General features: G+C 37.3%; 2 protein-coding genes across 7 annotated transcripts in view; one reads left to right on the forward strand and one right to left on the reverse strand.

Moving 5' to 3' along the window:
- LOC128734919 (eIF-2-alpha kinase GCN2) overlaps nucleotides 1–2,115 on the reverse strand; it is a 181,904-nt gene extending 179,789 nt beyond the window's left edge. Inside the window, exon 1 of the mRNA XM_053829320.1 lies at nucleotides 2,112–2,115. The gene's annotated coding sequence lies outside the window, so the exon portion shown is untranslated. The remainder of the gene's footprint in view (nucleotides 1–2,111) is intronic.
- Nucleotides 1–14,318, forward strand: part of LOC128734921 (ral guanine nucleotide dissociation stimulator-like 1) — a 204,234-nt gene that overhangs the window by 85,669 nt on the left and 104,247 nt on the right. The window lies entirely within an intron of this gene.

Genomic DNA, 14,318 nt, shown 5'->3' on the forward strand with positions numbered 1-14,318 from the left:
TTATGAGGAAATTTGTTTTTCATTTGTACAAGAGCCCCCCCTTCTTAAGTGGAGAGGGGTCCTAATTCACCATAGAAAATATTCTTGTCCTCGAAAACCTTCACATGCCAAATTTGGTTCCATTTGCTTGATTAGTTCTCGAGTTATGAGGAAATTTGTATTTCATTGGTACAGGAGCCCCCCCTCTCAAAGTGGGGAGGGGTCCTAGTTCACCATAGAAAATATTCTTGCACTCGAAAACCTTCACATGCCAAATTTGGTTCCATTTGCTTGATTAGTTCTCGAGCTATGAGGGAATTTGTATTTCATTTGTATGGAAGCCCCCCCTCTTAAAGTGGAGAGGAGTCATAATTCCCCTTATAAGGAGGGAAGGGGTCTCAATTTACCATAGAATAAATTCTTGTCACCAAAAATACCCACTTACCAAATTTTGTTCTATTTGCTTGATTAGTTCTCGAGTTATGCAGAAATTTGTGTTTCATTTGTATGGGAGCCCCCCCTCTTAGTGGGGGGAGGGGTCTCTAACCATCACTAAAACCTTTCCTGCGTGATGGTTCAGTAGTTTTTGATTCTATAAGGAACATCCCGACAGAAACCCATTTTTATATATAAGAAGATATCGAGAAAAAATGTGATCCTAAAATGGGCCCCTGCGGGACTCCGCTTATTATAACTAGATGTGTTGGATTTTGTGCCATCGAACTCGGCATCCCTAGTAGTAATTTGAGTTTTACTGCAGTGTTATATTGGAATTTATGACCAATTTTTATAACATAATTTGTCATAAATAGTATTATAAAAGTCCTAGATCTTGTCCTAGCTTCGCCTGGACATATACTAAAATTGGAACAATACAGAGAAGTTTTCGATAACAGAGGTACGGTGCTTGTCTACCAAGCCAGTCGCGTGTCTATGATCGAATGATTGCTGGGAGGTGCTGCTAGGGTCAATAGGATCCCCAGCTAGCATTTTCATATGTATAAAAAAATCAGAGGGGTTGTGTACAAGACACGACCGCATATATAGGTGACGCAGGACTACGTAAGTCTCTTTGTAGTGATAGTAGCATGTATTCATGCTTGTAATCATTCGATTCTTCATGTATACATGCTATATGCAACATATATACATGCTACATGCGTTGTATGTAACATTTATCAAAGTAGTAACATTGCATACGTTCAATTCTCAAGAGATTGTGCATTTGAAAACAATTTAACAAAATCAAGAACACAAACTATTACTTTCCTGCTACCTCACTGAAATTAAAGATTGTTTTTATTATCCATGGTTGCCCACGTTGAAAGGATTTTACCAATTCAATCCTATTTTATCAACAGCACATCTTTTCACTACACTTCTAATGAAACGGCAAGCATGCGTATTCATACAGAGCGTATTCACTATAGCTGTAGCACATTTTTCCAACACAGATATCAAATTCGCCGAGGTTTAATCGTCACGCAGTAAAGAATTTGCGATCTGTTGGGACAACGAACTTGTGTCATTTTTTCTGGCACACTTCCCTAACACAGACATCAGATTGGACTAGGTTTAATCGCGTTCGTAAGAAATCTTTTGGCACGAGGTGGCTTTGTTTTTCTCTCTGGCGTACTTCCCAAGCAAGGACATCAAAATGGTCTAGGTTGAACCGCGGTGTTAAGAAATCTTGTTGAAACGAGGAAACTTTGCCACTTGTTTTGGCTTACTTCCCAAGCACAGATATCAAATTGGTATAGGTTTAGATCATCGTAAAGAATCTTCCAACCAATCACGAAGCGAGAATTCTGGTAAAACATAGGTTCATTATTTTCAATTTTTCAATAGTTCAACATCAAGAATCCATGCTTTTCTTCATTTGGGTCAATTCGTAGAAGATTTTCCGATCGATTGGTGTAAGAATATTGAAAATCGATCGGAAAACCGCTGAGCTATTAGCGCTCAAAACCTTTCATTTTTCGTGACGCTCGCATTTTTTGATTTTTTGGAATGACACCCTATCTCAAAACTTGCCGTAAGACGTAGTCCTACGTCAAAATGGAAATCAGCATTACGTACACATATACATGCTAATAAATCGTATTTGATGCGCAAAATTGGCATATCCGTACTATTTTGGAGGCGATATACGTGATTACGAATAATTTTGAGCGTTACGACTATATAGGTATTTATATACGGTTTTGCTGCATCGCTCGTTTGTCTTGTTCTTGTCGCATTCGATGCAAAACCCAGTTTTGCAGGATCGTTGTCCGGCATTCTAGCAATATGTCCTGCTCAACTCACCTTCTGAATATCGGGTTTGCCGTAAAGACGCGAGAGTTGCTGGTTTATTCTTAGTCCCCCTACACCGTTCTCGTGCATGCCGTCAATGATGGTTCTTCGAACCTGCCGTTCGAAAACTTCGAGTGCTCGCTGGCTCTCTTCAAGCAGTGTCCACGGTTAATGGCCAAATAGGACAACCGGTTTAATTAATGTTCTATACAACGTGTACTGTCCAGTTAGCTTCGAGGCACGATGCTGGTCTCACAGCGCAGTTGTCGTATGTTCGAATCTCGGGTAGCCGGTGTTGCTAGAGTCAGTACACTCGTTGCATTAGCCCCGTAACTGTCCTGTGTACTGTCGATAAAGAAGAGCAAGTCAAGTCTCAAAGACGTTTATTCCCAAGGCTTTGCTTTTGTTTTTCACTTTGTACGGAGGCTCAGATTGTTTGACTGCAAGTGTTTGTGGAATCCTGGAGTGACAGGACTTCCGCTGGTAATACATCTTTTAATCTCACGGCTGATATTATTATCCTCTGTAGCCAGTGAGCCAAGCTACACAAGCTCGACTATCTCGAACTCATTCCCGTCGATTACCACAGTATGGTATTGCCTAAGCGAACCCTGTCGCGTTTTGTCCTGCCCGCCGGAATATCCTATGTTTTAGACCTATTTATTTCGTGTTTTAATCTGATGTTCTGATCTTTCACCGCTTCAAATGTTCTGCCGACAGCAACCAGATGCCAGATTGGCGACTATTACATGGGGGTGGATTATTTCGGTTCAATGACGATATTCGTTGGTCGTCGAGTGGAGAAACGCTGGGGAATCTTGGCTATATTTAGAACTCGTCAATTAACTCATTACTGACTCGTGTATAATGGCTACGTAATTGCCAGAAGGGGAACCAGTTGCCATATACAGCAACCGAAGCATAGACTTTCTAAGAGTCAACAAACCGCTAAAAGCCGCACTAAAAGAGTTAGATTATCATAAAATCGCCGCAAAATTCACCTCGCTACAAACAAAGTGGAATTTTATTTCTTCTATGTCTCCCCATATAGGCGGAGCATGGGAAAGAATAATTCGTACGGTCAAGTAGCACATGGAGAAGCTGCTTGCATGTAGACGAACCTCGTGTTTTGTCTTGACTTTCCAATGAGGTCAGGCACATAATTATTTTTTTGTAACGGTAATTTTTACAATTACCGGAGGACGGTGGAAGAAAATAATGAAACAAAGGTGTTGGTAGTATCTAAACGGAACAGGACATGGCGTGAAGCGGAAAGAGCGGAAAATTAGGTAAGGAATGGTCATTGCAGCAATGCTTAAGAAGTTGTGTACCGCATGTTTTACTCAATCTGTGGGATCCACGGATCGAACCAAGCTATAATGAGAGCCAATTATAATCGGATATGAACTCACTCCTCCTTCCTGGCTCTTGTAGATCGCTGGTACTGGTTAACCTTTGAACCACAGCGGGCTGGATAAAAGCAGACTCCACAAAATCCTTTTTAAGCGTGCAATGTGCATCAAACTCCACCAACACTGGCGGGTTGAGTTATTTTACACACAAATTGTGCCTCGTCCTCCGTCTATTGTAGTCAATCCACCGATCGAGAAGCTTAATCTAACTCGTTCATTAACCGGGACGACGAAACTGCACAGGCACTTGCTATTTATAAGGCACTCCACGTGACGTTGCCCGTTCATTAGTGTGTTAGCTTTTTCCCGAACACCCGCGTTGAGAATCGCGACTACCTAATATTCCGCTCCTTCCCCTTCACGCCTTGTCCCGTTCTGTTTGGGCACTATCAACATTTCTTCTACCGTTCTTCCGTCAATTGTAAAAAAACTACCGTTATAAATAATTGCTTCCATATAGTCTACAATCAGATGAAACACTGTGGAATATCCTGAAAGTGGTAAAACTCATCGTAAATTCGATGTCGTTGACTGAAACGACGATCGGAATCGTGAACCTGCATCGATAACAGCCCTACTCAGGAAACGGGAGTTCTAATTGTGTTGGCCTCAGAGTGGAGAAGCGCAGGGAAGTCTTGGTCACTTGTGCCATACATTTACAACTCTCCAACTCGCTCACTACTGATTGCTGTATAATGGCTCTATTCAACGTAATTGGCTAGAAAAAAGGAAAAGCCATGACTGGGTTATAAATGTTTTTAAGATTTCACCCTTCTTTACCGACAGACTATGCACTGGCTGTTAGAGTATAGGACAATTACGGGGCTAGTGCAACGGTGCTACTGACTTTAACAGCACCACTCAACGGAGATTCGAACATACGAGGACTTGCTTGTTAGACCAGCATCGGACCTCGAAGCAAACTGGGTGGGCTGAATGGGCGCAATTGACGTAATGAGCAGTAGGGACCAATTGTTAAATACAGCAACCGAGAGATAAACTTTGTGGGAGCCAACTTAGAGCTTAAAACCGCACTAAAAGTGTTAGATCATGATAAAATTGTCGCAGAACTTATCTCTCCACAAACGAAGTGGAAGTTCATTTCTCCCATGTCACCCCATTTGGGCGGAGTGTGGGAAAGAATGATTCTAAACTAAAATCCCTTCAGCCGACGATAGGTCTCCTGTACTGAGCCCTAATCACATCATCATCGGTACGTCGAATGCGAACCAGTTCTGGGTAGAGTAGGCAGTAGCTGCTGGCCTACCTGCCGAGCCTGACTCGCAGGGCGAAATCGTTCGCCCCTGTGAGGCCGACGGAAATCAACGATATTGTAAGCATCAGTAGTCACTAGGTTTCCTCGCAACTGCTGATCAAGAGGGCAAGTGATCGCGACCATATTTTTTTCTTATTCGTAAAATTATTATCTTTCATAGACACAAATTTCACGAAAGTGTCATTCTTTTGCTCCTGAGGTAGGGTCAAAAACCGAACGACCGGTTATGTGCCGTCGTTAATCATTAGTTTTCCGGCTTCGCTGCTTCGAAACACATAGAAAACGTCGAGGAGAGTCAACTTTATCGGTAGATAAACTTTTTAGCGTTAATTGGTAATATTTTGGTGCGGATTATTGCCAACGTCCATTATGTCTATGGTTGATTATGCTTCCTATGAGTATTGTTTAATGATAGCTTTAAATACCACGGTATTTTTCAGCAGATTTTTTCCTGCTCATTTGGTTTCTCAAGGTATAGTAAATCATAAACAATAAATGCAATAATGCTTACTCATTGCATTATCACCGAAAAACAAACAAATCTGATACCTTTTTTCTTCAATTTGTCGAACAATTTGGAAATACAGTAAATTTCGTCTTTGAACGTTCACGGAACCCATTTGAATGGTTAAATAATTTCCGGGAAAATATTCACAAATCACTACCGAAACAAGCGAAAAGTCATTAGCAAAATAGGACCAAACTAATGACCGGGGACTCGATTTGCTATTTGTAAAATTGTTTGTAAGTTCAGTCAAATCCAGAATTGTGCTGTGCTTTAAATAGCGACCACCGATTACGCACGGTTTTACGATCAATAAAGACCTTAACGACCCTTATGGTTGCCAATAAAACAATATAATAATTTTGCTGAAAGTTCGTTAGCTACACATTTGTATCCATCGGTGCACGGAAAAAATCCGATTTCATGAGGAAAAATCATAAAATCATAACTAGACCGACATATCGGTCAACATAAGATTATGCATTTTGTGTTGTCTCTGTACCACTAGAAATTTGTGATATCATAGTTATTATTCATGGTGTATTTTTATAAAGGATACACTAAAATCCTTAAATCATGAGCTACTTATCTCATTATGGAGACGGATTTTTTTTTCCGTGTGGTGAAATACGAATCGAGCGGAGCTCGATATGCGGATTTGATTGACTAATAATCAACATTTATGATTGTTTTTATACCGTTATTCTTGACGACTTTGTAAGTTGTTCGCAGTACATATTGCGGACTTAAATCTACGCACCGTCGGTAAGCTTTAGCGAATTATGGTGCACAAATGCTCGCTGTCAGTTTATCACAGTTGCATAAGATCGTAACAACGCATACCTAGGTATGTTTCCCCTTATTCGCCGACTGCTGTTGACATACATTCTCGGGTTCTCGGTTTGGTTGGCTGTCACAGTCAGATAATAACCTATCATCGTACAGACATCGAGGCTATACGAACATATTACATGACATTTGTGAGTACGGCAAAGTGAAAAAACAACAACAAAATAACATGTACACACCGTTACTAATTGCAACTGCACCAGCCTGACGAGAAGTGGAAACCACATCCGCCGTCCGGTTGTGGGGTTCTAAAAATATCCCCTACAATCTCACTCAGCATCCATCGGCATTTGCAGATCGTGTGGCTTTCTACCGTCACTGTCGTCGTCGACATCGTTTGGAGTAGCATTTCAAGCAGGCTTTGATTCTTTCTGCAAGTTTAGCATGGCTTAATAAATTGCTGAGATTCAATTTTCTACTTCTGGGAAAACGTGTTTGGTATTTGTCAAGAAATGTTCCAAGAAAAGATATTCAAACGCCTTATACAAACAATTTGGTTGGACTTGGAATACAGCGTGTTTATTCTATGGGATCGATTTCAAATATTGATTTGGCGCAATTATGCAAAGGAATATGAAGCTTTGTACTTCACTTCCTGTGCATTTCCTGCATTTAACTGGAACGATATTTTATCGAATAATATATTCCCGCAAGTGTATATTATCTACCTGCATGCAAGGTGCAATTACCATACAACTCACAATGAATGGAGTGAGTGCGCTCGCACCGTTGCGTTCGCTAGTTGCTATGCTATGACGTTCTCGCACGCTGTATCTATCAGTTTGACAGATCAGATGCGCTTCTGTTGAGGCGGCGGACCGCGCACGCGGTGTTATCAAAGCAAGGAAGCTATAATTATATGTCATTCATTTTACGGTGCAGCGGTGACAGCTTGCTTGCTCGGTGCAAAAAAAAAACAAACATTTTGTTTCTACTATAGGCACCTACCTTTACGGTTCCGTTCAGTTCAGAGAGCAGCACCAGTCAGTCGCGTCATGCGAGAGGTGATGCTGCCAAACGGGAACGGATGCAGATCGGCCTTATTGTGTGTTGTTACTGTACAGCAAACAACTAAACATATTTCCAATAAAAGGGGCTTATTCTCAGGAGGATATTGTATCGGAGCATGTTTTTAACCCTTTGGATTGTTGACGAAACAATCAAATTTATCTTATTCAAACAATTTAATTTAATTTAAAAAATATTCATCCGATATCCTCCGTATATCAAACGTTATCCAGAAGCCAATTAATTTGATTAATTTTGAATGGGATGAAATTTGATTCCAAATGATCCGGAGCTTTTCCAACCGATAAAAGCGGCTCATACCGTATCGTACCGTACCGTACGCTCGATGCACTGGAGATAAAATTCAATTTCCCCCGTTTCTGTTTGTCACAACCTGGCCGATTTTCCATTTCCCCTAGCCCCTTCGTTGGAAATGGGGTGGCGTCGTCGTCGTCGATGATACACAAAGTATACGTAAGCTCATTGGCGTGGCTAGGATGGGTCCGTCCACCGGGGCACACCCCCCCCCTCCACCTTCTTTTTATAGTTTGATGTAGGAGTCAATCCCGGTGTAGTGGTTAGCAAGCACGCCTCTCACGCTGAGGTCCTGGGTTCAAATCCTAATCCCGCAGAAGTCACGAATGACCCAAACTGTTAAAGTTAGTATAATCGAATAATATTTTTTTTAACAGAAATAGATATAAAAAGTGATACATAAAAGATAAAAATGATACAAATAACAATACAAAAATGACACAAAAAATATTCAAATATGAGGTAAAAAAAATTAAATAAAAATGATATGGAAATAAACCAAAAATGAAACAAGAATGGTACAAAAATAAGCTTGTTTCTTTCCTAAAAAAATAAATGTTTCAAACTATCACGGCAACATAACATAACATATAACATAAAAATAATACAAAAAGAATATCGTAAATTTACAAAAAAATTACAAATATATATAACAAAAAAAAAATGACATAAAAATAATAAAAAATTAATATTAAGACAGATATATTACAGAAATGATATAAAAAGATGCGGTGAGAATACAAAAATAATGCGAAAATAATTCAAAAACAATGTTACAAAAATTGCACGATAGCTCCAATATGGGATATGATATCATAGAAACACAAAACGACACGAAATTAATAAAAAATGGCACGAATTTGATACAAATATAATACCAAAATGGCACAACAATAATAATATTCCAAAAAGCTTCCAAAATGTCGCTAAAATATCTGAAAAATGAGACAAATAATATTTCACAAACAATACGAATAAGAACAGAAAACAATTAGTAAATATGACATACTTAGATATAACCCAGGTAACCAATAAGCATTTCTAATGCAATTTAAATGCAAGCCAATAAGCATTTAAGTTGCTCTAAATGCTACTTAAATGTTATTTTGGCAAAATAAGCGGCTACTTTACTGCTAGCCCTCTTATAGTGCTGACAATGCTTATTTGCAGCTTGTTACCTACCGACAAGAAGAATTTAAATAGAATTGTTGGTTACCTGAGAATTACACAAAAATGGCACATACATTGAATAAAAGTATACATAAATGATATGACAGTGGTGGAACATAAAACATAACCACACAAAAAAATAAAACAAAATGACACAAACAATATATGAAAGCGATTTAAAATGCTACAAAAATACAAAAAAATTGTACAAAATTAATACAATAATAAAACTAAAAACAAAAAGAAATCCAAATAAAAATTACAAAAACCTGGCATAGAAAACCACGAAATTGATACGGAAATTATACAAAAATAACACAAGAATGGTATGAAAAACAGTTTTCAGCCGATTCTTTGACTAAAATACTAAATGTTTGGAACGATAAAGGCGTTATTTCGAATCATGTCTTATTGAAAAAAATAATGAAAAAGATTGAATCTCCAGGAGAAAATTTCATGAATAAAGTACTAAAATGGCTTACCGCCGAGGTGATATCAAAATGATACAAAAATAACACAAAAATGATGCAAACAATAATTCCAAAATTACACAAAACATATACAAACGATTCAAGTGCACATAAAAATGTTACGAAAGTAATGTATTTGTATGTAATGTATAGAAAAATAATACAAAAATGGTGGCACGAGCAATTACAAAAGTGACACGAAAATGATACAAATCGAAAAATATTCGTTTCTAATAGGATACTAAATCTAATTAGTTTCTAATGGGTATAAAAACTTTTCAACGGAAATAAATTATACATGATACAAAAATATTACGAAATACAAATTACCAAGCAAATACAGAAATATTAAAATATCGAAATGATACAAATGGCGATGCTTGCCAATAATACTGGTATTGGTACGATGCTTGCAAAAACAACGGAATAATTCGAGTTTCCACCACTACAGGTACTACCACAACTACTGGAGCATCTACCCTATTAAAGTGGGCCAAAAACAATACAAATGACATCAAATTGATACAAAAATGATAGAAAAAAATAATTTGTTCCTTGAAAATGATTCAAAAACGTTACAGAAATAATACAAATCTAAGAAAGATGGCAAACACTAAAAAGGATATGAAAATTATTCACAGAAACTACAAAGACCACTCCGGCATCAAAATAGTATAGAATTAACTCAAAAATGACGCTTAGCTTGATAGGAAAATTGCACAAAAATAACGAAAAACGTAAAGGTGCCACAGATGGCAAAATCATTAGAAAATGGTACAATCTATATATATAAAAGTGAGCGTGAGTATGTTTGTATGTTACGCCATAACTCCAGAATGTCTTGACCGTTCTCCACCAAACTTGATATAAGAAAATCAGCACTGGGGTGCTTAACATCATAAACTGCGCTAGATCATAACTCCAGAACCCCTTAACCGTTCTCCACCAAATTTGGCGCGCATGTTCCTTGACATAAAGGAATCAGTATTAAGGGGCTGGCAAACCACAACAAGGGAGAGGTCCAAATAAGTAAAAGGGATTGCGTTTTTCTTGCATTTACCGATTGGAGTTGTGCCTGTGACTGTAAGAAAAAAGGGGGTTTCAAGGAGCAGTGATCTATGAAAGAACCCTTTGTTTCGTTTCCGTTATAGGAATTTTCATAGAGCAAACCGATGCATAATCAGCTACATGACAGAAGATGGAGGTGACTAAGATGGAGTAGAAAAGGAGGGGACACGGAACGTGACTATGAATGTATGTTCCGCCATAACTCCGGAATGTCTGGACGGTTCTTCCAAATGTCGTTTGTCAAATTGAAGGTTTTTTTGACATAAAAAAAATCAGCGTGGGGGGGGGGGGGTGTTGACAAAAGAGGGAGATGGTCTAGATGCAATGGGGAGGAAGGTTCAAATGGGAAAAGGGGTGCATTTCTTTTACATTCAGAAACGTAAAAAAGGATTTGTGTCGATTTATAGAGTATACCGAGAAGAAGACAGATTTTGGCTGGGGGACAACAGGAGGGGAACTGACAAAGGGAGTAGATACATTCAAATAAAGAAACAAAGGGTGTTGTTTCTTGCATTATGAGAATTTTCGTTACATCGATGTACAAGTTGATGTGAGACAAAGGCGCCCCGAGTAAGAGCGGGTACTCAGCTAGTAATAACATAAAATGGAGGAAATCAATAGAAAAACGACAGAAAATAATAAAAAAGTGACATATATAAACAACACAAAACTCGAAAATAATACAAAAATAACATTAAAATTGCACCAAAATAACACAAAAATGACAACAATTTAATACAAAAATGACGCTAAATAATTCAAAAATGGCATGAAACGACAAAAATGACACGGTATTGATACAAGGTTTTAAAAAGGTATACAAAAATGATATGAGAACGGCGCGGATAAACACGAAATAAGATAAATCTGGCAGAAAAAACTCAAGTGAGAGAAAGTTACCTCAACACAATGCAATAATGCTACACAAATTTAATACAAATTACAGAAATACATACGAAAATGACAAAAAGATGGGGCAAAACTGATAACTAATTAATACAAAAATAACACAAAAATGACAGATTTTTATTATCTGCAAAATGTTTATTTCTGTAAACTTTCATATAATTTGCTTTAAAATGGCACTAAAATTGCACAAAAATTATACGAAAGCTGAAATGAAAAAGGTATAAAAATAAGGAAAAGTGCAAAAAATGACAAAAAGATTCAAAAAATTACATCAAAGTTGTACAAATTAATGCAAAAAAGAAAAAAATCAAAAGAAAAATAACACGAAATTGGAGAAAAATGTCATGAAACAACAGAAGATTGAAATTATAAAAATGAGACGCAAACAAGGCCATTACAAATATTTTAAAAAGTTTTTGTCCCACCGGTGTTGGGCCACTAAAGAGGGGGGGGGGGGGGGGGTTCAAAAAAAAACAAAGAGAACTTTTTAATTGTGCATAAAAAAAATATGGATTTTAGGCATTTTTACTTAAATTTTAAACGCGAAAACCAAATCTATTCTTGCTTTTAACATATACGTTATTATTTTCCAGGCAAAAATCTACGAAACAAACGAAAGAAAAATTTTTTGGCCGATTTTCGAAAATTTCACTGTTTAAATTCTCATTTCTATTAGAAGTGTTAACTCAATTCGTTCACTCATTTTTCGAGTCTTTTCAGGCTATAGAGCCCACAGGCGATTGATTTTATAAAAAAAATTAACTCGTGTCCTGCAAATTATGTTTATGCCCCCCGATTTTTCAAGCCAATTTCCAAGGGGGGGGGCGGTGTGATAAAATGATTTGCAATGGCCTAATATAAAAATAACACAAAGCTTTTAAAAATACCACAAAAGTGAAATTGAGTTCATTCAGAAATTGCACAAAAATTTTACAATTATGACCTAAACATATATAAGCATATATAACAAAAAATCACACGAATCTGTCGAAAAATGATACAAAATATAACGGAACAAAAAAAATCACAAATAACACAATAGAGACAAAATCAACATAAAAGTGATAAAATAAAAGAAAAGTCCAAAATTTTTTTCAATTTAATTCCATTATTTAGAAGAGTTTAATCACGATAGAGCTTACAAACGGTTCTATTTCTCTTTCATTAAAATTTTTGTATTCAACTAAGATGCTTAAAATTAAACTTTAGCACAGAAGTGATAAGATACTGCAAAATTGACATTACAAACTACACAGGATTGACCAAAATTACAGAAATGATACGATAATATTACAAAAAGGACATTAAAATGGCATAAATATGCCAAGAAATTAAAAGCGAAGTAACACATAAATGGCACAAATCATAAAAAGTAAATATTTCTCCAAAATGCACTAAAATTGTACAAAAATGATGCAAAACTGATATGAAAGATAGAAGAATGATACTGAAAAAACATCTGAATGAGTTCAAAATACCACACGCAATGATTCACAAAAAAAAAACAAAAACTATTTCGAAAAAATTGTACAAAAGTTGCACAAAAATAACGCTGAAATATACAAAAATGAATGTAAAAACGACATATAATACTGCGTAAATGGCATGAAAACCAAACTTAAAAGGGCACAAAAAGTAGAAATGGAAGGAAATAAGTACAAAAATGATTATGAAATTATTAAAGATAACTACAAAGTAATAAAAGAATTTTTTAATTCAATACAAAATTGATACATAACGTCACAAAAATAACATAATAATAGAAGTAATATCAGTCTCCAAATTGGTGTCAAGGGACGCCACTGATTTATCAAGTTAGTCGTCAAAGGTTCGACTCTCGACTGGAAGAAGTTGTCAGAACGTAAAGGACGACAAAAGGAAGTAAAGTTTGAACGTAGTATCAAGGTTTTATTTTAATGTAAAAACAGAAAGGAAAAGAAAACAAAAAAAACAGAATGATCATAATTGACAATAATTGACAAAAATGATATCAAATTAAAGTAAAATTATTAGTAAAATTAAATTCAAGTTAAGATGACAGGACAGGAAGCAAAGCCTAGGGAATTGCAGGGCCAGTTGCTACGATCCTATTGAGTCTAACAGCCTCTCCTAGTCAAGATTTGAACATACGACGTACGACATTGCATCAATATAATCAACAAAACAGGTCAACTGGCTGTTGCAAAAGTCTAGTACCCCACCTTCTAGCAAGGTCTGGCCACGCCAGTGCACGGTATATATACTACAAAGCAGACTATAAAATGCAAAAGATGCACTTACTATTCATGCATGCTATAGGGTGCTGCATCTCCGTTATTCAGCGGTGCTGCTGTGAAAATGCAACCAGGGGAAAAGGGCATCTTGTTCGCACGGCTGCTGATTGCCCCGTTCGGTACAGAACGGAACGGAATGGAACGGAACCAGATGTGTGTACTAACTAGATGCAATACATACATATGCAGGGCTCTTAGTCTCTGCAGTTCGAAAGGAGACGAACGTCAGGATTTCCTTGTCGAGTGGTGACGAGAGATGCCGGTGCCGGAAGCAAAGATCTGGCTCGTACGTTTCTTGCCTCCGAGCGGAGTGCGCAATATGTTTGTTATGATGAACCAGAACTATCAATCCTACTGGTTAGTTGAATTATTCAAGCAGCAGTTTATTGCAGGAAGTGAATTGATGCGGCAACGTGAAAGATATGCAAACGATTTCGAAAGACGAGCGTATTAACAATGGTTAGCTAATGGATGCTACTTTTGAATAATTGAACGATTGGTAGGGTTTCGAAATGTAATAAATGGATCAATTTAACGAGAAGAAATCCTCCAAATAATAAGCAGTTTGCGTGGTGCGTTCCTCCGATCGCTGTTTATCAACGAATTTTAAACAATCATCATAAATTGGTTTGCTGGAAGACGCTCTGCGTTCGTGTGCTGCGTCCGATATTGATAAACTCAATTAGTTGGACAACCATCCTCCAGTCGTTTGTTTTATTTTTCTCCCTCGTTCGCTCGGTCTGATTCATTAAAACAATTGGCCATGTTCGATGCACCCATCCATCCATC

This window comes from Sabethes cyaneus, chromosome 2 (assembly GCF_943734655.1).
Source record: "Sabethes cyaneus chromosome 2, idSabCyanKW18_F2, whole genome shotgun sequence".
NCBI classification, from domain to species: Eukaryota; Metazoa; Arthropoda; class Insecta; order Diptera; family Culicidae; genus Sabethes; species Sabethes cyaneus.